The sequence below is a fragment of the Myotis myotis genome, unplaced genomic scaffold, assembly GCF_014108235.1.
Source record: "Myotis myotis isolate mMyoMyo1 unplaced genomic scaffold, mMyoMyo1.p scaffold_m19_p_22, whole genome shotgun sequence".
NCBI classification, from domain to species: domain Eukaryota; kingdom Metazoa; phylum Chordata; class Mammalia; order Chiroptera; family Vespertilionidae; genus Myotis; species Myotis myotis.
In genome coordinates, this window is record NW_023416327.1 from 5,028,961 (window position 1) to 5,051,838 (window position 22,878).

General features: G+C 37.0%; 1 non-coding gene across 1 annotated transcript; it reads right to left on the reverse strand.

Moving 5' to 3' along the window:
- Positions 1–6,772: 6,772 nt before the first annotated feature.
- Positions 6,773–6,876, reverse strand: LOC118679151. Its single transcript, XR_004975146.1, has one exon. It is a non-coding gene; the product is annotated as a U6 spliceosomal RNA (small nuclear RNA).
- Between the last annotated feature and the right edge of the window lie 16,002 nt (positions 6,877–22,878).

The window sequence follows — 22,878 nt, forward strand, 5'->3', positions numbered from 1 at the left end:
GAAAGAAATCAGGCAAGTGGAGACTTTTGCAAGATCTAAGAGCCATAAATGCCACCATGGAAGATATGGGCTCCTTACAACCTGGATTGCCCTCCCCTGTGGCAATTCCACAGGAGTATTGTGTTGTTGTTATTGACTTACAGGATTGTTTTTTCACTATACCTCTTCACCCAGCTGATTGTCAAAGATTCGCATTCAGCATACCATCAGAAAACTTTAAACAGCCTTATCAGAGATACCAATGGAAGGTTCTCCCACAAGGGATGAAAAATAGTCCTACATTATGTCAAAAGTTTGTAGATCAGGAATTGCAAGTTATTAGAAAGAAATTTTCAGATCTATATCTTATTCATTATATGGATGATATTTTACTAGCTCATAAAGATCGGGCTACTTTACAGGAAATTCTTACTCAGACCATCCTTGCTTTAGAAGAACATGGTCTAAAAATAGCCCCAGAAAAGATTCAGACTGAACCTTCTTTTTCATACTTAGGCAGAATATTACATACCTCTACTATCACCCATCAGCCTCTACAATTAAGAAAAGATCATTTAAACACATTGAATGATTATCAGAAACTATTAGGTGATATCAACTGGGTCAGGCCATATCTAAAAATAACCACTCTTGACTTAAAACCTCTATTTGACATTTTAAAGGGAGATTCTAACCCTAAGTCTCCCCGACAATTAACTGTTGAAGGAGAAAAGGCTATAGCAAAAATAGAACAGGCCATCAATAAACAGCAACTACAGTATCTAGATTATTCCAAATCTTGGGCCTTAATTATTCTAGCCACTAAATATACTCCTACAGGATGCTTGTGGCAGGAAGGACCATTAGAATGGATACATTTACCTGTCACTCCTAGGAAGATTGTACCACCCTATCCCTCCCTAGTGGCCACTCTCATTATTAAAGGTAGACGTCGCAGTGTCGAACTCTTTGGAAGAGAAGTTACTGAGATAATAATACCTTATAAAAGAGAACAATTAGACACACTATTACAATTTGAAGAAGAGTGGCAAATAGCTATAGGTAACTTCCCAGGACAAATTTTACATCATTTGCCAAGATCACCTATATTGCAATTTCTCTCCCTACATCCGTTTATATTTCCTATCAAATGTTCAAAAGAACCATTATCACCTCCTGCCTCCTTAGTATTCACAGATGGTTCCTCTAATGGTAGGGCAGTAACAATCATTGACTCAATAACCCATGTTCAACAAACTCTAGAGACGTCAGCTCAGAGAACAGAGCTTTTGGCAGTCATTTATGCTTTTGAACAATTGCAACAGGTTCCCTTTAACTTGTACACTGACTCTCAATATATAGTTAAATTATTTCCTCATATTGAGACCGCCTCTCTCCCACAAGGAAGAACAGCCATTTTCTCTTTGTTAACTCAGCTACAAACTTGCATTCACAAACGAGAAAAGGCTTTCTATATTGGACATATTAGAGCTCATTCCTGCCTACCAGGACCCTTAAGCGAAGGAAATTATCAGGCGGATTTACTAACTCGCCCAGTAGTTTGTAAAGCTCTAGAAGAAGCCCGGCGGTCTCATGCCATTCACCATCAAAATGCTTCTGCTCTCCGTCTATATTATCGCATATCTAGAGAAGCTGCTCGAAGTATTGTGCGTGACTGCGGCCATTGTCCTACTCATTTTCCTAGCCCTGCTACTGGAGTTAATCCAAGAGGACTTAGACCCTGTGACTTATGGCAGATGGATATTACTCATGTCCCATCTTTTGGCAAACTTTGCTATGTGCATGTTTGTATTGATACCTTTTCTCATGTTATCCTTGCTTCTGCACGTACAGGAGAAGCCTTTAAAGATGTAAGTCAACATCTATTCCAATGCTTTTCCTACCTAGGAATACCAAGGGCACTTAAAACTGACAATGGGCCTGCCTATACCTCTAGAGCTTTTAAAAACTTATGCTCTACATTCGGCATCGCACATACTACAGGAATACCCTACAATCCTCAAGGCCAAGCAATAGTAGAAAGGGCTCACCAAACTTTAAAAACACAAATTAAAAAATTACAAGAAAATGAGTTTAAATATTCCTCTCCTCATCATGTTCTACAACATGCTCAATTTGTAATTAATATACTAAATGTAGATTCTGAGGGAAATTCCCTGATGTACAGGCATTGGAACCCTGATCTAACTAAACCTAAAGCCCTCGTCAAATGGAGAGACTTGCTTACAGGAGCCTGGAAGGGACCTGATGTACTTTTAACCTGGGGGAGAGGATATGCTTGTATATTTCCAGAGGACGCAGACTCACCTGTGTGGATTCCAGACCGTCTAGCCCGACCTTATGTCTCACCGCCCGCCATCTCTGCCTCATCATAGCACACCTGACCAGTGCCCGTCTGCAGCAGATGTGCAGACCTGAGCTGGAACAATCTGTCCATTGGGAGGATCACATGTGCCTCCGTTTTGTCTTTCCACATGTCCCAGCTTTGCCCCACATCTCCTTTCCTTTTTCCTTTTTTTAAAATCTAACTACTTGTTTGCTGGTTCTTTGGCCTTTCTCCTTCTTTCCTGAACACAGCCTTTTCTAGAATCTCCCTACCCTACTGTTCCAGGAAGGGCATCTCCCTTTTATGCCGTGACTAGGGGTGTTTGGTATATGCCCCATACATGGAGTTGTCTTGGGACAAGAGCCTGACATCCTGGGCTGAGAAAGCCCTGTTCCAGGACTCTCCTTTGTCCTGTATTGGCCCCTCTTACCCTTGTGTCAAGAGGGACCCTCTTCTTACAATCCAATTGCCCATAGCTGTTGCCTGAGCTCTCTGTTCATGCTGAGGTTGAAGCCGCATGGTGGCTGGTACCATGGATCTGTCTCTGGCCCAGTGGTGTAAGCTGGGCCCTCTCTAGAGAAGAAACCTGAGTTCCCTATGATCAATGCCAGAGCCCTGCCAGCAGGCAAGGGGATCCCAAGGCAGTTGCTGGGCATGGAGGCCAGAGGGACATAGGCTATCAAGGAGACAAAACTGAACCTCACATCACCCTACTTGGCCCAGAGATGGCTGGTAGTCAACGACGGGTAAGACTCCACAGGGTGGGGCAACCTAAGACAGGCACAGTCGGGGGCCAGTAGGAGAAAACTTGGGGTGCAACAAAGGTGGGGCACAGACCCCCCTCCCCAATGGTGCAGGGGCTTGAACACTCGGCCCTTCTGAGGAAGGTCTCCTGTCCCCATGGCTGCTTCCTGCTTCCCATGCCCAGCTCAGATCGGGACCCAGGTAAAGACAGAGACTGGCTGACAGCAGCTGCCCTCTCACTGCAACAGGATTTGTTTCCCATTTCTACCTTGGACCACAGGGAAAGGGGCAGCTGAAGGAAAGGGCTGTGTCAGGATGCTGCATTCTTCCCTTTCTTCTCCCTCTTTTTTCTAAACACTTCCATGCCTTGTAGTTCTTTTGCTTTCTCTTCTTTTTCTACAACCCTCCATTTTCCATATCAGCTGGATCCAGAGGGCACAGCTTACTCCTCTTCAGACATCGACACCACCATCAACCACGGCCCTGATGGACCCTTTGATGCAGCCCTTCAACTTGCTGACGCTTCGGGAAGCCTGTCGCCAGTGACGCCGCCTGCTAGCCAGACCAACAAAGACAAGCAAACCAACAACTTGAGGACAGCTGAAATCCCTTGACTGAAGAGGCTGGCAACCTTCTACAGGAATGGGGCTCCTTCTGCGCTCCATCCACTACGTTTATAGCTATGCTCACTATCATTGCTTGCCACTCTTCTTCCGAGACTTAAATGGCCCAATCTGAGAGGTGGCCACTGATTTGCATGCGTGATCATTTAAAAAATAAAAAAGGGGGAATTTGCCGGGAGCCAGTCCATCCTTGCTGCTTGACACAGTCGCTGCAGGAAAGAAACATCTGCACAGCATATGTTTCAAGGGACCTGGCGTATATAGCATACTGTTCTTAATATGTTTGCTCCCCTTAGCGCTGTGTGTTTTAACCAAGGTCACCTCTCCAAGAAAGGTTGTTTCCCCAGGTAGGAATTTTTCCCTGAAGTCAGGGAGGGGATGCCTCTCCTAGAAAGGTTGTTTCCCCAGGTAGGAATTTTCCCCTGAAGTCAGGGAGGGGATGAAACTCCTTAACTAAGTGCCAGGCGGGTAGTTAATCACTACAAACAATCATGCTTAAGCTACATAATCTTTACTCCCTGGAATGGAGATAAGAAACGCCCTAACCTTTGTAATAGAAATTGACAGGATTAAAATCAACTGGTATAAATACGGATGTAACAAGACAATAAACAGCAGAACTTCGCTGGAGATCCAGACCAGAACTTGGCTGGAGATCCTGGCTAGAGATCCTGGCTAGGCTGCTGATCAACTGAACGCTGTCTCCGTGTCCTTCCTTCTTCGCCGACTCCATCCACACCTTTGGGAACCCCTGGACCCACTGGGGTTGGACCCCGGCAGTTTAAAAGTTGCAAGTTTGTTCTTTGTCTTGCATAAAGCTCTGGGGCAGCCTGTGGCTATTCTGGCCATGTCCAGTCACCAGAGACCTTTCGATCATGTTGTGCCCTCATACGATCTCATGTTCTTTCCCAGTTGCTATACTGCCTATTGCCAGAATGGTTTCTAAAAATCTTTAAATTTTTTTTTTCAATTACAGTTTATATTCAATAATATTTTGTATTAGTGTCAGGTGTACAGTATAGTGGCAAGACAATCATATATTTCGCAAAGTGTCCTCCCTATTCCTAGTTCCCACCTGGCACCATGCATAGTTATTGCACTATCACTGACTATGTTCCCTTTGCTATAATTTACACCCCCATGGCTATTTTGTAATTTCCGGTGAACAGCAGGAGAGAAAAAAAAAAAGAAAGGATAGGCGGATGCCTTTTAAGGCAGTGTTCAAATATCACTTCATTCATGAATCACTGGCCTGAAGTTGGTCATAGAGCAAAACCTTCCTGCAAAGTTTACTGAAAAAATAGTCTCTAGTTAAGTGACCATAGTCCCAGCTCAAATTCTTCAGTCTTCGGAGGGAATAAGATGATGTCTTAATATTTGTTATTAATGGTGCAGTTTATTTCCTTCAGAAAGTTTTCATTTTAATTTTTATTGAATTAGAATGAATTGGATATTGCAGTTAGTTTACTCAATATCATATAGTGGACATTCTCTTAGGTTGTTGAAATATCTTTTTCTGCAACATGTCTAAAAAATGTCTATTGTTTAATTTAGCGATTAAATGGTAATTATTTAATAATTACAGGGCACTTAATTTTCAGGTTTATTTTTCTTTAAATAATTAAAAGCAAGCACCTTGACCCATAAATCCCAGTGTATACTTCATCCTTAGGACAGATGTGGAGCAAATAAAATTCTAGAAAATGCTTATGAATATTTTATAAATTTCAATTTATTAATTATATCATGGGTTGCTTTTAGTTTTATATGTGATAAATTTTTGCATAGTGCAAGCTAAAAATTTTTATCCTATTTTCTTCTAGATGTGATATGGTATTAGTTTATATTTAAGTTTATGATACATCTCCAAGTAATATTTGTGTATGCTGTGAAGAATAAATAAAAATTTATTTCTTTGTATATGCTATCCCATTGTTCCTTCACAATTTGTTAAAAATATAATAATTTCTTCACTTAACTGTCTTTGCACTCTAGCAAAATTCAATTGGCCATGTCATATATATAGTTGGGTCTATTTCTTGATTCTCTTTTCCATTGATCTATCAGTCTATATTTGTAACAATATAACACTGTCTCATAATAATAACTTTTCCAATTCATAAACATAGTATATCTCTCATTTTTAAGGTCTTCTTTAGTTTATCTATGATCTATGTTATTGTGCCAGTACGAGGCTATTTTAATTACATGGCTTTGAAGTATAGTTTCATATCTGGTATTGTAATCCCTCCAACTTAGTTTTTCTTTATTGAAATTGCTGAGGCTACTCGGGATCTTTTTGGTTCCATATAAACTTTTGGAACATTTGCTCTAGATATTTGGAATATGTCATTGGCATGTTAATAGAAATGGTGCTGAATCTGTAGATTGCTCTGGGCGGCACGGGCATTCTAATGGCGTTAATTCTTCCAGTCCATGACCATGACGTGCGCTTCCACTTGGTCGCACCTTCCTCTGTTTATTTGTTTGGTGTCCTATGGCTCTGAGAGTACAGGTCTTTTGCCTCCTTGGTTAAGTTATTCCTAGGTGCTCTATTTTTCTTTTGTAATAGTAAAGAGGATTATTTTATTTGTTTTATTTGAGAGAATTTGTTACTGGTCTATGAAAATGCCACCAATTTCTGGATATTAATTTTGTATCCTGCTACTTTTCCAAATTCGTTTTTTAGTTTTAGTATTTGTGGTTTTTTTTTTTGGGGGGGGGTCTTTAAGATTTTCTATGTACAAGATCATGTCATTCGTGAGTAATGACAGTTTTACTTCCTCCTTTCCAATTTGCATGTCTTTTATTTCTTTTAATTGATTACCGTGGCTAGGAGTTCCAGCACTAGGTTGAGTAAGAGTGGTGAAAGTGGACATCCACGTCTTGTTCCTGATCTTAAGGGGACCGTTTTATTTTTTACCTATTGAGTATGATATTGGCTGTGGGTTTTTCATATTAAGTATATGACCTTTATTATGTTTAGCTATGTTCTCTCTTATCTCATCTTGCTGACAGTTTTTTATCACATATGGCTGTTGAATTTTATCAAATTATTTTCCTGCATCTATTTTTTTTTTTAAATATGGAACGCTTCATGAATTTGCATGTCATCCTTGCACAGGGGCCACGCTAATCTCTGTATCGTTCCAATTTTAGTATATGTGCTGCCGAAGCGAGCACTTCCTGCATCTATTGATATGATCATGAAATTTTTATCTTTCATTTTGCTTGTATGATGAATCACATTTATTGATTTGGGGATATTGCATCAGTTTTGCATTCCCAAAATAAAACCCACTTGGACATGGTATACCTTTTTATTGTATTGCTGGATCTGTTTTGCTAATTTTTTCTTGAGGATTTTAATATCTACCACCAGGAATGTGGACCTATAATTTTCTCTTTTTGCATTGTCTTTAACCGGTTTTAGAATTAGATAATGCCGGCCTTATAAAAATAGTTTGAAGTCTTCCCACCTCTTGAATTTAATGGAATAGTTTGAGGATAGGTATTACCAATAGTTCTTTGAATGTTTGGTAAAATTCACCTGGAAGCAGCTGTTGGGGTCAGGACTTTTGTTTGCTGCAGATTAGTTTTTGTTTTTATTACTGCTTCAGTTTCATTAGTTGTAATCACTCTTTCAGGTTTTCTGATTCTTCTTGATTCAATTTTGGAAGATTGTTTGTTTCTAAGAATTTGTTCATTTTGTCCAGGTTATCCAATTTGTTGACATATAATTGTTCATAGAATTTTCTTACAATTCTCTATTTCTGTGATGTCAGTTGTTACTGCTCCTCTTCATTTCTGATTTTATTTATTTGTGTCTGCTCTCTTTGTCTTTTGGTAAGTCTGGCTAAAAGTTCACAATGGAATACTATGCTGCTGTAAAAAAGAAGGAATTCTTACCATTTGCAACAGCATGGATGGAACTGGAGAGCATTATGCTAAGTGAAATAAGCCAGTCAGTGACAGAAAGATACCTCATGATCTCACTCATTTATGGATAATAAAGAACATTATAAACTGATGAACAAAAATAGATACAGAGGCAGAGCAGCATTAAACAGACTGTCACAGCGGGAACACTGGGAGGGTGTTATATAAGCATAACCAATGGAGGCAAGACACTGGGCCGGGGGGTGGGGGGTGGGGTAAGAGCATGTGGGGGGGGGGGCTGTGTAGGGGAGGCCAGGGGAAGGTCAATAGGGGGAAAAAAGGAGACATATGTACTACTACTTGTAATACTTTAAACAATAAAATAAAATTTAAAAAAGTTTATCAATCTTATTTATCTTTTCAAAGAACCAACTCTTGGTTTTATTGATCTTTTTATTTATTGTGTGTTTTTGTTTTTTTGTTTTGTTTTGTTTTTTTAGATTCTATGTAAACATTAGTTTTTAGATTCTATGTAAACATTCTAAAAACATTAGTTGTTTTTTAGATTCTACTTTTTAGATTATTTTTTGCTCTGATTTTTATTGTTTTCCTCCTTCTACTTACTCTGGGCTTTTCTTCTTTTTCTTCTGATAGTTCATTCATTGTTTAATGTCACACTATTTAACCTCCATAAATTGGAATGTCTTTGAGTTTTATTTTTATTTTAGTTGATTTCTAGTTTCATGTTATTGTGATCCAAGATGATGCTTAGTATGATTTCCATCTTCTTCAGTTTCTTAAGAATTATTTTGTGTCCTAACATGTGGTGTATCTTTGAGAATGTTCCATGTGCACTTGAGAATAATGTATATTCTGCTACTTTGGGATGAAATGTTTTGTAAATATAAATTAAATCCATCTGATCCAGTATGCCATTTATGGTTGCTATCTCCTTGTTAATTTTTGTCTGGGGTATCTATCCAGTAATGATAGTGGGATGTTAAAGTCCTCCACTATCACTGTATTGCTGTCTTCCTTTCCTGTAAAGTACACTGAAAGGTGTTTTTTAAATATACATGTACTGGAGGCCCGGTGCACGAAATTTGTGCATGGGTGAGGGGGTCCCTCAGCCCCACCTGCACCCTCCCCAATCTGGGACCCCTCAAAGGATGTCCAACTGCTGCTTTAGGCCTGATCCCTGAAGGATGGGGCTTAAACCGGCAGTCAGACATCCCTCTCGCAATCTAGGACTGCTGGCTCCTAACTGCTTGCCTGCCTGCCTGATCATCCCTAACTGCCTCTGCTTGCTAGCCTGATTGACCCCAACTGCCCCCCTGCTGGCCTGGTCACCCTCTAACTGCCCCCCTGCCAGCCTGGTCACCCCCTAAATACCTCTGCTTGCTGGCCTGATCACCCCCTAAAGGCCCCCCTGTCAGCCTGATCGCCCTAACCACCTCTGTCTTGGCCCCCACCACCATGGCTTTCTCTGGAAGGAAGTCAGACATCCAGAAGATGTCCAGTTGACCGAGTCTAATTAGCATATTACCCTTTTATTAGTATAGATAGTTTTCTGAGTACAGTCCTTTTGCCTTCTTGGTTAAGTTTAATCCTAAGTATCTTAATTTTTTGTTGCAATCGTAAATGGGATTGTTTGTTTAGTTTCTCTGAGAATTTATTATATATTAAATATATAAATATTTAATATAATATATAATTTATATTAAATATCTAAATTATATATATATATATATATATATATATATATATATATATATATTAAGCGACAGTCTAACCATCTGACCAATAACTGTGACGTTCAATAACCACAACGGGGCAGAAACTCCGACCAGTAGTTATGACACGCAGTGACCACCAGGGGCAGACGGTCAATGAAGGAGCTGTTGAGCTGCAGTGATTTGGAAGTTGCGGTTCTAAGGTGAAGCACACAGCATCAGAGAATGGGGAGCCCGATTCTGGGGTGTGTCACCCAAGAACTACACTCTTGCAATCTGGGAACCCTCAGGGAATGTCAGAGAGCTGGTTTCAGCCCAATCCCTACAGGCCAGGCCGAGGGACCCCACTGGTGCATGAATTCGTGAACTGGGCCTTTAATTGGTGTATAAAAAAGCCATAGATTTGGGGGTGTTGATTTTGTACCCTGCTACATTGCCAAATTCATTTATTAAATCTAGTAGGTTTTTGGTGGAGTCTTTAGGGTTTTTTATGTACAATATCATATCATCTGCAATTAATGAGATTTTTTTTTATTTCCTCGTTTCCAATTTGAACGCTTTTTGTTTCTTCTTGTCTGATTGCTGTGGCTAGGACTTCCAGTACTATGTTGAATGGGAGTGGTGAAAGTGGACATCAATGTCTTGTTCCTATTCTTAGGGGAAATGCTCTTAGTTTTTACCCATTGAGTATGATGTTGTCTGCAGGTTTGTCACATGTGGCCTTTATCATGTTGAGATATGCTCCTTCTATTACCATTTTAGTGAGAGTTTTTATCAAAAATAGTTCTTGGATTTTGTTGAATGCTTTTTCTGCATCTATTGATATGATCATGTGATTTTTATCTTTTAACTTGTTTATGTGATGTATCACATTTATTGATTTACAAATATCGCAGCCTTGCATCCCTGGAATAAATCCCACTTGGTCATGGTGTATAATTTTTCTAATGTATTGCTGGATCTGACTTGCTAAAATTTTGTGAGTATTTTAGCATCTATATTAATCAGAGATATTGGTCTGTAATTCTCTTTATTTGTAATGTCTTTATCTGGTTTTGGAATTAGGATAATGCTGGCCTCATAAAAAGAGTTCAGAAGTGTTTCTTTCTCTTGAGTTTGTTGAAATAGTTTTGAGGAGTATATGTGTTAGTTCTTCTTTTAATGTTTGGTAAAACTCCTCTGTGGAGCCATAGGACCTGGGATTTTGTTTGGTAGGAGTATTTTTTTGTTTGTTTGTTTGTTTGTTTTTTATTACTGCTCCTATTTCATCAGTTGTTATTGGCCTATTCAGGTTTTCTGATTTCTCCTGATTCAGTTTTGGGAGATTATATTTTTCTAGGAATTTGCCTATTTCATCCACATTGTCCAGCTTATCGGCATATAGTTGTTCATAGTATTTTCTTACAATCCTTTGTAATTATGTGTGTTGTCAGTGGTTCCTTCTCCACTTTCATTTCTGATTTTTTTTATTTGGGTCACTCTTTGTTTCCTGATGAGTCTGGCTAATGGTTCATCAATTTTATTTATTTTTTTTCAAAGAACCAGCTCTTGGTTTCATTGATATTTTTGTTTGTTTGTTTTAGTTACTATGCTATTTATTTCTTCTCTAACATTTATTATTTTCTTTCTTCTAATTACTCAGGGATTTTCTTGTTATTCTCTTTCTGTTTCTTTAAATTGTAGGGTTAAATAGTTTATTGCTGATTTTTCTTGTTTTTTTGAGCCTGTAGTGCTATGAACATCCCTCTCAGGACTGCTTTTACTGTGTTCCAGAGATTTTGGGTTGTTTTGTGTTCATTTTCATTTGTTTCCAGGAAAAGAGAAGATATAAACAACTGGAAGAATATACCATGTTCATGGATTGGTAAAATCAACGTCATTAAAATGTCCATACTACCCAAGAAAATCTACAGATTCAATGAAATTCCTATTAAAATACCAAAGGCATATTTCACAGACCTAGAACAAATATTCTAAAAAATTATATGGAATCAAAAAAAGACACTGAATAGCTGTGGCAATTTTGATAAAGAAAAACAAAGTTTGAGGAATCACAATACCAGATTTCAAGTTATATTACACAGCCACCATAATCAAAACAGCCTGGGACTGGCACAAGAAGAAGGATATAGATCAGAACAGAGAATTCAGAAGTCAATCTAGGTTATTACCCTCAAATAATATTTGACAAAGGAGGCAAGAGCATGCAGTGGAGTCAAGAGAGTCTCTTCAATAAATGGTGTTGGGAAAATTGGACAGATACATGCATAAAAATGAAACTATACCACCAACCTTCACCATATAAAATAATAAACTCAAAATGGAAAAAATACTTACATATAAGTTGTGAAACCATAAAAGTCCTAGAAGAAACCATAGGCAGCAAATACTTCAGACATCTCCCATAGCAATATGTTTACCAATACAGCTCCTAAGACAATGGAAACTAAGGAGAAAATAAGTACATGGGACTACATCAAAATAAAAAGCTTTTGCACAGAAAAAGAAACCATCAACAAAATGAAAAGATAGTCCAATGTATGAAAGACTATACTATACATATTTGTTAATGATATATCTGATAAATGGTTAATATCCAAAATATATAAGGAACTCATACAACTTAACAAAAGATAAACAATCCAATTAAAAAATGGGCAAAGGACCAAAATAGACACTTCTTCAAAGAGAACACACAGATGGCCAAGAGACATATGAATGAATGCTTAAAGTCACTGATCATCAGAGGGATGGAAATTAAAACAATAATGAGGTATCACCTCACACTTGTCAGAATAGCTATCATCAACAAATCAACAAATTACACGTGCCTGGGAGGATGTGGAGAAAAGGGAACTCTAGTGCACTGTTGGTGGGATTGCAGACTGTGCAGCCATTAAGGAAAACAGTATGGAGTTCCCTCAAAAAATTAAATATGGAAATGCCATTTCAACCAGTGATCCCACTTCTAGAAATATATCCTTAGACACCCAAAGCACCAATCATAAAGAATGCATGCATCCTTATGTATTTAGCAGCACAATTTACAATAGCTAAGATCTGGAAACAGCCCAAGTGCCCATAGGTATAGATGGGTGGTTAAAAAAGCTGTGGTACATTTACACCATGGAATGCTATGCAGCAGTAAAAAACAACACTCTCTTGCCTTTTGAGACAGCATGGAGGGACCTGGAGAGTATCATGCTAAGCGAACTAAGACAGTCAGAAAAAGAAAAGTATCAAATGATCACAATCATATGTGGAATCTATGTAACAAGATAAACTGATGAACAGAGTGGATCCTGAGACATGGAAGCATGAAACAGATTGTGGATTCTCAGAGGGAAGGCTGGCAAGGGTGGATGGCAGGGAGGTAATTAATCAAAAACCTTGTATGCATATATACATAACCCATGGACACAGACAATGGGGTGTTAAACTTCTGGAGTGGGGGGCGGGGCAGGGCTGGAGGGAGTCATTGGGGAAAAAGAGGACATATGTAATAATTTCAACAATAAATAATAATTACAAATAAATAAATAAGTATATATTTAGGTGCTTCTATATAGAGTATATATATGTTTACAATGGTTATGTCTTATTGTTGGATTGATCCCTTTAGTAATATGTACTGACTGTCATTATCTCCTTCATGGCCTTTGTTTTAAAGTCTATTTGGTCAGATATGAATACTGCCTCTCCAGCATTATTTGTTTGTTTCCTTTCCATGGAATTTATTTCCATTCACTCACTTTCAGTCTGTGTGAACCTTTTGTTTTGAGGTAGTCTCTTATAGACAGCATACATGTGGGCCATGTTTTCTAATTCTTTCAACTACCCCGTGTATTTTGATTGGAACATTTAGTCCATTTACTTTTAAGCTTATTGTTTATAAGTACTTATTTATTGCCACTTTTCCTTTATACTTATGTTCCTTACTCTATATATTTTTTCTTCTTCTTAAAGCAGACCCTTTAATATTTCTTGTAATGCTGGTTTAGTGGTAATGAACTCATTTAGCTTTTTTGTTTGTTTGTTTGTCTGTGAAGCTCTTTATTTCATCTTTAATATTAATGATAACCTAGGTCAGTGATGGCGAACCTTTTGAGCTCGGCATGTCAGCATTTTGAAAAACCCTAACTTAACTCTAGTGCCATGTCACATATAGAAATTTGTTGATATTTGCAATCATAGTAAAACAAAGACTTTTTTATTGCTTAAAGTATTACAAAGAATATTAATATGTCTCCTTCTTTTTCCCCCCTTGACTTATATTTTTGATATTTATTTTATATATTTAAATGCCATTTAACAAAAAAACAATCAACCAAAAAAATGAGTTCACGTGTGACCTCTGACACGTGTCATAGATTCGCCATCACTGACCTAGGTGTACAGTCTTGGTTTCAGGTCCTTACTTTTGATTACTTTGAATACTTCATGTCAATCCCTTCCAGCCTGAAGTATTTCCATTGAATAAAACTGCTGACAGCCTTAGGGGAATTACCTTGTAGATAATTAGCTGTTTCTCGCTTGCTGCCTTCAAAATTATCTCTTTGTCTTTAATTGTTGACATTTGAATTATGATTTGTCTTGGTGTGGATCTCTTTGGGTTTGTCTTATGGGTCTTTCTATGCTTCTTGAACTTTTATGACATTTCCTTCACCAGGTTAGGTAATGTTTCTGTCATTTCTTCAAACAGGTTTTCTATCCCTTGCTCGATTTATTCACTTTCTGGTACCCCTATGATGTGACTATTATTACTATTAATGTCATCCAAAATTTTCCTTAAACTGTTCTTTTGTTGTTGTTGTTGTTTTGTTTTGGTTTGTTTGGGTTTTTTTTTTTTTCTTTTTGCTTTGATTGGTGTTTCTTTTCTAAAGTTCTTCCAAATCACTGATCTATTTCCTTGCTTCATACAGCCTACCTTTAATTCCTTCTAGTGTATTCTTGATGTCATATATGGTGTTCTTCCTTTCTAACTGGCTCTCATTTATGGTTTCTATGTCCTTTTTCATAGTAAGAACTATATCATACTAGGTTCTTTGTAGTTCTCAGTAAGTTTCTTGTAGTTATTACTAAGTTCCTTGAGCATCCTTATGACCATTAGTTTGATGCTGATAAATTGCTTGCCTCTATTTCATTTAGCTTTATTTAATGGAGAGCCCTCATTTTCTTTCATTTGGGGGTTGGTTCTTTGGCTCTCCATTTTTAGCTGTCTCTTTTGTGTGCTATGACTCTCAGGTTTCATGGGGGTAGGGAAGGGTTTATTTGGTAAGTGTCCTGAGGGACCCAGTGGTACGGTCTCCTGAGCTTAATGCTCTAGGAGTGTCTCTTGTGTGGGTTAATTGGGTTCTCCTGTTGTAATTGGGTCTTTATTTTGTCTCATTTGTGGGTTGGATCTCCCCTCAGGCTAGATGATTGTGAGGCTTAATCTGAAACACCTCATGCAAACTATTGTACAGATGCTAACAGCATGAAACCAATCAAAACCTAACAATAAACATAACTAAAACATGCAAAAGATGCCACTTGCTCAAATGTCATCTTCTTAGTTTCATGTTCCTGAGAAGCAGCCCCCCAACTTCACCCTTATTCTCTGACCCCTTCCTATGCTTTATTTTTCTCCATGCTCTTCTCAACTGACCTTTATTTAGTTAATTTGTTGTGTGTTTACTGTTACCTCAACTAGAGGGTATGCCTCTGAAAATATGAATATTATCTCTTTGTACTACTTATTGCTGCCTGTCCAGTGTCTGGCACAGTGCATGATGGATATAAGACAATGAATTTATTTTTGTATGAAGAAAGAATATTAAAAGTCAGTGAAATGTCATCCAACTAGAATTTATCTTTCACAGAATCATTGAAAACAAAACCTGGTTGGAATTACAGCAAAGCACTAAGCAGAACATTTCTACAAAGGACTCAGGAATGATAAGTAATTCAGGGAATAGTAAGAAACTGAATAGATCAAATTTAATTTGGTAGGTAAACTATGGATGCCAAGCAGAGGAGTTCAAGGCCTCTTTCAAAATCATAAACTATGAGTGATGATTCTAAATAAGCAATGGCACTGATTCCAAAATCCTCAAAAGGAAGCTTGTTCGAATTCAAATGCTTCTTCTCATGAAGCCAAAGGATTTCCAGCATAAATGTTTCCCTGGTGTTGCACACTTCTTCAATACATGTACCAAGTGGTTATTAGAACACTACACTCATATGTTTTCATTCTGTTAGTGAAAACAACCTCCTAAATTTTTGCCTTCTTCTTGGTGTGTTATAGGTGATGACATTGTCTGAGGTCTTTAAGATGCCAGCACTGTTCTCCCAATATGTTTCTTTGCATAGTAGTATATTTTTCAAAGAGACATATTTAAATCTGAAAGTCCATTTCTTGACACCAGTGCTTGCTCTCTGCATTAAGTTATCTGATTAAGCAAAGGTATGCTTTGATAATCATTGCCAGTATTAGCAAGACAGATGGGGTATACCACTACATGGTCTTAATTACGCGTATCCACCTTGTTTTATGAACACTTTGGGGAGTAAGTTTACTTATAATTTTAAGAGTTTTTATTGGAGTTATGTTTTTTTTAAAATAACTATTTCCCTTTGAAAACATGATACACAAGAAACTCTACTTCTCCAGCTTGCTAAATATTGTCAAGAAAGAAATGAGTATTCATAAAAGATGAAGATTTTATTGGAGAAAGCAGTTGTATAAAAATTAGGATTCTATATTCTTTGACTCTTAAGGGAATATTGAAGTGCAGCTTGCAGCTATTTGATTTAATCTGTGAAAGCATTGACCATACTGACTCAGTATCTTTAAGCAGTTATCTTATTCTAATGTCTTCATAAATGCCTGGATACTCACGATGATCACAGACAAACCCCTACTTCACAGACGGCATCTTTGACCATGACACTGAATGATGTAAAGATATATTTTCATTATCATTTTCATAAGACTTATTCATAAAAGTTTGCTTATAGATATTTGGCTTTTAATGACATTCATAAATAGATAAATCTTCCAGTTAGTTGAGTATATTTTCTGATTATCTATGGACTTAATCTTGAAATGGTGTACTTATTTTCACATTTCTAAAGAAATAATTTACAGAAGGAATTTTTCTTTCTAATAGTAATACAATATACTTTTTTCCACAGATCTTATGCTTGGCTCATAGCTATTGTCCTTTATTAGTTATAATACTATTGCATTTTATATTATTAGGGATTATCTTTCTATATGACTATATGACATTGAAATAAAGATGATTCCATCCCTTCTAATCCTTATATATTATTTTTCATTTCCCACTCTACTGTCCAAGACCTACATTTCAATGTTAAACAGAAGTGATTGTCTGTTTTTTAATTTTTTTTAATGAGAACTTTAAAAAGAATGTTTCCTGTTTCAATATTTGCAGTCATGTTTGCATATGATTTTATTTATTTATTTTTATAATGCATTTTTATTAGGTTAAGGAAGTTTCCTTTAGTTTCTTGTTTGATAAGGTTTTATATGATGAATGCATGTTGACTTTTATCAAATGATTTGGTTATACCAAATATAAAGATTATATTTTTCCTAATGAATCTATTAACATTAAAATCTATATTATGACATTTAAAAAACTAATAAAACTAGCAGCTTGAGTTAATTTTAAAATCATACCTCATAAGGAAGATTTGTCTGAAAGCTTTTTATTTTTTTCATATCTAATTTATTGAGTCATAATTTATACACTCTTTTTAGGTATTTGATTTTATGAGTTTTGACAAATGTCTACAGTCATATAACCACAATTAAAATATAAAATATTTATATAATCCCCCCCAAAAAAGTTTCCTGATGATCCTTTATAGTGAATACATTCTTCCAAACACTAGCCCCTGGCAAAATAGATCTGTTTTGTGTCCCCATAAATTTTCCTTCTAGGTTTTCATTTAAAATTATTGTATGGACTCACCCAGTGTGTAGCTTCTTGGGAAAATGTCTTTCATTTAGTATAATGCTTTTCCAATTCATCCATGCTGTTGAATTATCAAATGTCATTACTTTTTTATTGCTAGATAGTATTCCATTGGATATACCCCCATTTTTATTGAGGTACAAGCTGATAGCTATCTTTGTTGTTTCCAGTTCTGAGTGTTTTTATATGAAGCTACTGGGCACATTTCTGCATGTGATTGTGTATGAACATACATTTGCATTTCTCAGGCTGTAAAGACCAGGCAAGTGCACACTTGGTTCTAAGACACTGTGTTCAGAGTGGTTGTGCCATTTTGAATTCCGATCGATTCTCATGTGCTATGTATAAATTTATTTTGAATTTCCATATTTTTAAAACAAAATGTTGTCATATAATTATGTGGATCCACATTTTAAATATTTCATATATAGTTATTTTACCTTCTATATCTAATGATGGAAATCTCTGATTTCATCAGAAAGCTATTTTATAATTTTTGTTTTTCCTGGTTCTTGCTTCTGGTCACTAATTTCCTTATAGGTTTGGTCTTGTTTTTATAATTTTAAAATTGTAGGTTCATTTTTCTTTTTTTATTTTCCAGAGAGTGTTTTCTTTTATCAATAATGCAGGTTTGTGGTCACCATTTTCAGACACTTTTTGAGGGTTAATTTAAAGGAGGTATTTTGTATTTTGACTTCACCTTGAAGGATGTGCTTTGGGCTTAAACACACGTCAGAGTGCCAATTATCTTGAACTAAATTTTTTGCTGCCCCTGTCTTTTCCATCCCTTCTTCCTCTTCTTCATCCTCCTACTTTTCCTCCTCTTCTTCCTTCTCTTATTTTTATTTCTTCTTTACCTCCTTTTCTTCTTCCTCCTTTTTTTTCTTTCTTCTTTTTCTGGTCCTTGGAGATTCTCTATGACTCTGCAATCAATAATTCAATACTCATAGAAGTGAGTCCTTCTACAAGAAGCATATCACTTTTGTACAAGAATGTTCAAAGCATTCTGTTCATAATGGAAAGCTTGAACAATGTAATGCCTAGCAACATTGCATGGGTAAATTAGTGCAGGTATATTTATAGAATGGAATGCTACATAGCAATAAAAATAATAAAATATTGATTCATGAATCTCTGAGACATATGCTGAGTGAGAGCAAACACAAAATAGTGTATGACTGCATTTATAGGAAGTTCCAAGTAAGGCAAATCTTATTTATATATATAAAAGACTACATGACCATCTGACCATCCAACTGATAGCTATGATGCACAATGACCACCAGGGGGCAGACACTCAATGCAGGAGCTGCTGAGCTGCAGTGACTTGGCAGCGGCAGTTCTTGGGTGGTGCACCCTGAAACCAGAGAGGAGGGAGCCAGATTCTGGGATGCATCACCTGAGAACTGCACTCTTGCAATCTGGGACCCCTTGGGGGATGTAGGATAGCCAGTTTCAGCCCAATCCCTGCAGGCCAGGCCGAGGGACCCCATCTGCCAGAGGGATCCCGCTCACTCTGCAGATGCCCTTCAAGCCCCAGGTGCGACCGGCTGAGGAGGGACCACAGGAGGTTGGTTCCAGTGCATGTCCTGCCAGTCTTGCCCAGTCCCATCCTGCCAGCCACCTTCTAATTAATTTCCTTTCAATGTGCACAAGTCTGTGCACCAGGGCACTAGTCTAAGATAATAGTGATAAGAATACTTGTTACACCTGGGGTTATTGATTGAAAAGAGGCAGTGAGAAGCCTTCAGTGTTGCAGCAAATATTCTATATCTCAGTCTGGTAGGTGGTTCTACAATTATAAAAATATATTAAAATTTATCAAGTTGTACCCCTAAGAGTTCTGTATTTTATTCATGTAGATTATTTATTAACTAGAGGCCCAGCACGTGAAATCACATGAGACCCAGAAACCCGCCACACCATGAGACCTGCCACGCCACGAGACCCAGACTCACTGCCTCATGAGACCCATCAATGCACCTCCTGGTGACCGGTCATTTGGTCATTATGGCATTACAGCTACTGGCTTTTTATAATATAGATAAATAATATCCTGTATCACATGAGCATGTTTTCAAATGTCAAATATATTTAATAAGGTTAAAGAAAAAAGTAAAACAAAAATCTATGTATTTGCAAATAAAGGCTTAGTTGAATAATAAGTGATAGAACTCTTTGAACCTCACTGATTTGCATTGTTTGAATGTGAATTGTGTCTCATAACATACCATTCTTTTAAAGCTGAGAATCTTTTAAAGTAAATGAATTGTGACAATTTAAGCTACAGAGAAAGTGGATGAAGATAAAAGCATTTTGGTGGATTCAGAAATTTGGAAGTATCCCTTAAGAAAATTTGAGACCTCCAGTCTTATGGAGGCTCATGATAAATTTTGATTCCACATATTAACTCAGTTTTCTTAAACTGTTTTAGACACAGAGTGAGAAGAATTGTTAAACCAAGGAAGAGGAATCCGCATTCCATCTGTTTGAGCTGTAGAATAGGTGGCACACTCTTTATTTTACTTCCAGGAGGGATATTTCCAATTTCTGTATGTTCCTTGCTATGAAAACCACTTTTATGTTTCAATGGGGAGTAATAATTAACAAAATCAGATAATATTTTTTCAAATGCCCATAAAGTATACTTAAATGCAATAGGCAGAGGTAAACATTAAAAAAAACCCCAAAATCTATAATCATTAAATATAGCAATGTGATCATTTTGGTAATTAGGAGGTGACTAGATCCGTGGATCATTAGTAAAGGTCACCAGTGGTTAATGGCAATATAATTAATAACTAACCGAGGCAGGATGATCTATCTTAACCAGAAAGCTCTACAGGACAGATTTGCTATCATTTTTCCATGGTTTTTCTTTCCAGGGTTTCTCATATCACTTTTGAAACTATACAGATGAGAAGCCCTTTTTCCTATTTACTCTTGCATCTTCTCAAATATATTTTCCTCCTCACATTTTCTTTTTCTGTTTTTTAATATATTTTATTGATTTTTTTCAGAGTGGAAGGGAGAGGGATAGAGAGTTAGAAACGTCAATCAACTGCCTCTTGCACACCTACTACTGGGGATGTGCTCACAACCAAGTTACATGCCCTTGACTGGAATCGAACCTGGGACCTTTCAGTCCGCAGGCCGATGCTCTATCCACTGATCCACACTGGTTAGGGCTTCTCCTCACATTTTCCCCTGAGAATCAAATATCAAATATTCCCCTTCTGAGTGAAATAGATAATCCTATATAATAAAGAGGTATTATGAAAATTGACCATCACTCCAACACACAAGATGGCTGCCCCCATGTTGTCAAAGATGGCCACCCCATGTGGACACAAGATGGCCAGCAGTGGAGGGCATTAGGGAGGGACCAGGTCTGAAAGGGAGGGCAGTTGGGAGTGACCAGGCCAGCAGGGGAGGGCAGTTAGGGGCAATTGGGCTGGCAGGGCAGCAGTTAGGTGTTGATCAGGCTGGCAGAGGAGTGGTTAAGGGGTGATTGGGCCTAAACGGGCAGTCAGACATCCCTTGAGGGGCCCCAGGTTGGGGAGGGTGCAGGCTGGGCTGAGGGACACCCCCCTTTGTGCAAGAATTTCATGCACCAGACCTCTAGTATTTTATATAAAAAGTGAGGTATAATTTACAAACACACTCATCTGCGTTGCAAATCGCTTTTACTTGCTTTGTGGTAGAGCTCAGTATGCATATTGATCAATCTTTGAAATGATTATCACAATGTAAACTACTTTATCTGCAATCCTGTACAAACATTGTCAAAATTGAATAAGAAAGGTTTAAAAAAACAAACCTTTAGAAAGTCTTCAAAACAAAGCTATCAATGATGTTTTAAATCTACAAAAAACATAGACATTGTCAATCTGGCTCAACATTCGGGAGGAAAAGGCCAAGGTGCTAATCATTCTCTGGTTAATTTATTCATTCTACTTCTGTCTTTTTTTTTTTTCAAAGAAGAAAACATTAAAGAATTATTACTTCTCTTGATACTTGGTATCTATAGCTTATACCTTGTGATGTTAATTAGAAACCTAATTTTTGTGTACTTATCACAAAGGAAATATCATTTCATTAAAATCCAATTAGATTCAGACAATATCTGTAAAGACTACAGAATCACTGCTGTTTGAACACAGGCAGCTTTGTTCTGTTTTCATTACTTGAATAAAAGCAACCACAACAAACAATCAAAGGAAAAAATTATTAATCTTTGAGAAGGTTGCAAACTTGCATTTTGAGTAGCATTTTGTTAGGAAGGCAAACAACATGGGAGATTAGGTTTCATGGACAACAATTTAGTGACCTTAATTCTAATGATTCTTGCTTGTCTGTCTCCAAGGAAAGTAACCTTCAATCAAAAACAAAAAAAATATTGATGAGACCTTGTAAAATAAATGGAAATCATACAAAGTTTCCTTCAGTTATTTTAGTGAAATAAAGTAAAAAATGTCAATTTTTCCTAAAATTGGCTGCTCTAAAAATGAACTAAATTTCACTGCTGAATTAAAAATGATTGTGATATATTTTAACTTAACTTTTTAAAAGAATTATATTTTAAGCATTTATTTTAAGTAATTTCCAATCTTGTGCCAAAGGTCATTTCCCAGGATTTTTATAAAATGAAATTCCACAGAATTTTTAAATGTATTTTTTTTAAATTCCCATTTTGTAGTCCTCCCTTTTGACAACCACAGTGTGTTCTTTATATCTGTGGGGCTGTTTCTGTTTTATTTATTCATTTATTTTCTTTTATAGAGTCCAAAGTGAGATATTTGTCTTCCTCTGTCTGACTAACAGAATACCCTCTAGATTCATCCATGTTGTCACAAATGTCAACGTTTCCATATATAATGGAATATTATATATATCATGTTTATCCTTTCAACTGTTGATAGGCATACAGGTTGATTCCATATCTTGCTTATCACTAGTATGTAACCCCATATTCTAAGATGGTTTTAGAAACTAAGTATCACAAATGAGAATTTAAAATGTATTAAATATCATAATTTATTTGGACTCCTAGTGGTACTGCACTCATGTACTCTTCCTACAGGAATGACACACTGAATGCATTGATCATGTTCAGAAAGCTATTTCTTCCAGGTCTCTGTGAACTTCTTGAATTGTTTTCTGGTGGCAGTTTTTGTTTGTGTTCTGATTTTCAATATGTATAATTATCTCTTTCTCCCCACTTAGGTAAAGCACAATAATTATTTAGTGGACAGGGTATAAATTGGCAACATTAAGTGCATTAATCAATGCTACTCAAATACCCACCTCTCCTTTTGTTTTTACACGAATAAGAACTTGTATTCAGTAGGACTTGAGAGGAGGTATGTCCTATGAAGTGGTGTATCAGTCGAAATAGGAAACTTGATGTCAAATATGAAAATCCTCATCCATTCCTAAGCTGCTGGCATTAAACTCAATACTACCATGCCCCAGTATGAAAGGGCTGCCTCGCCCATTTGTATCCTTATCTGTTTGATTCCAACTGGCCTACTTGTTAGTCCCTAAACCAGTTTTCGCTGGCCTTGACAATGCTACTGTCTCCACTT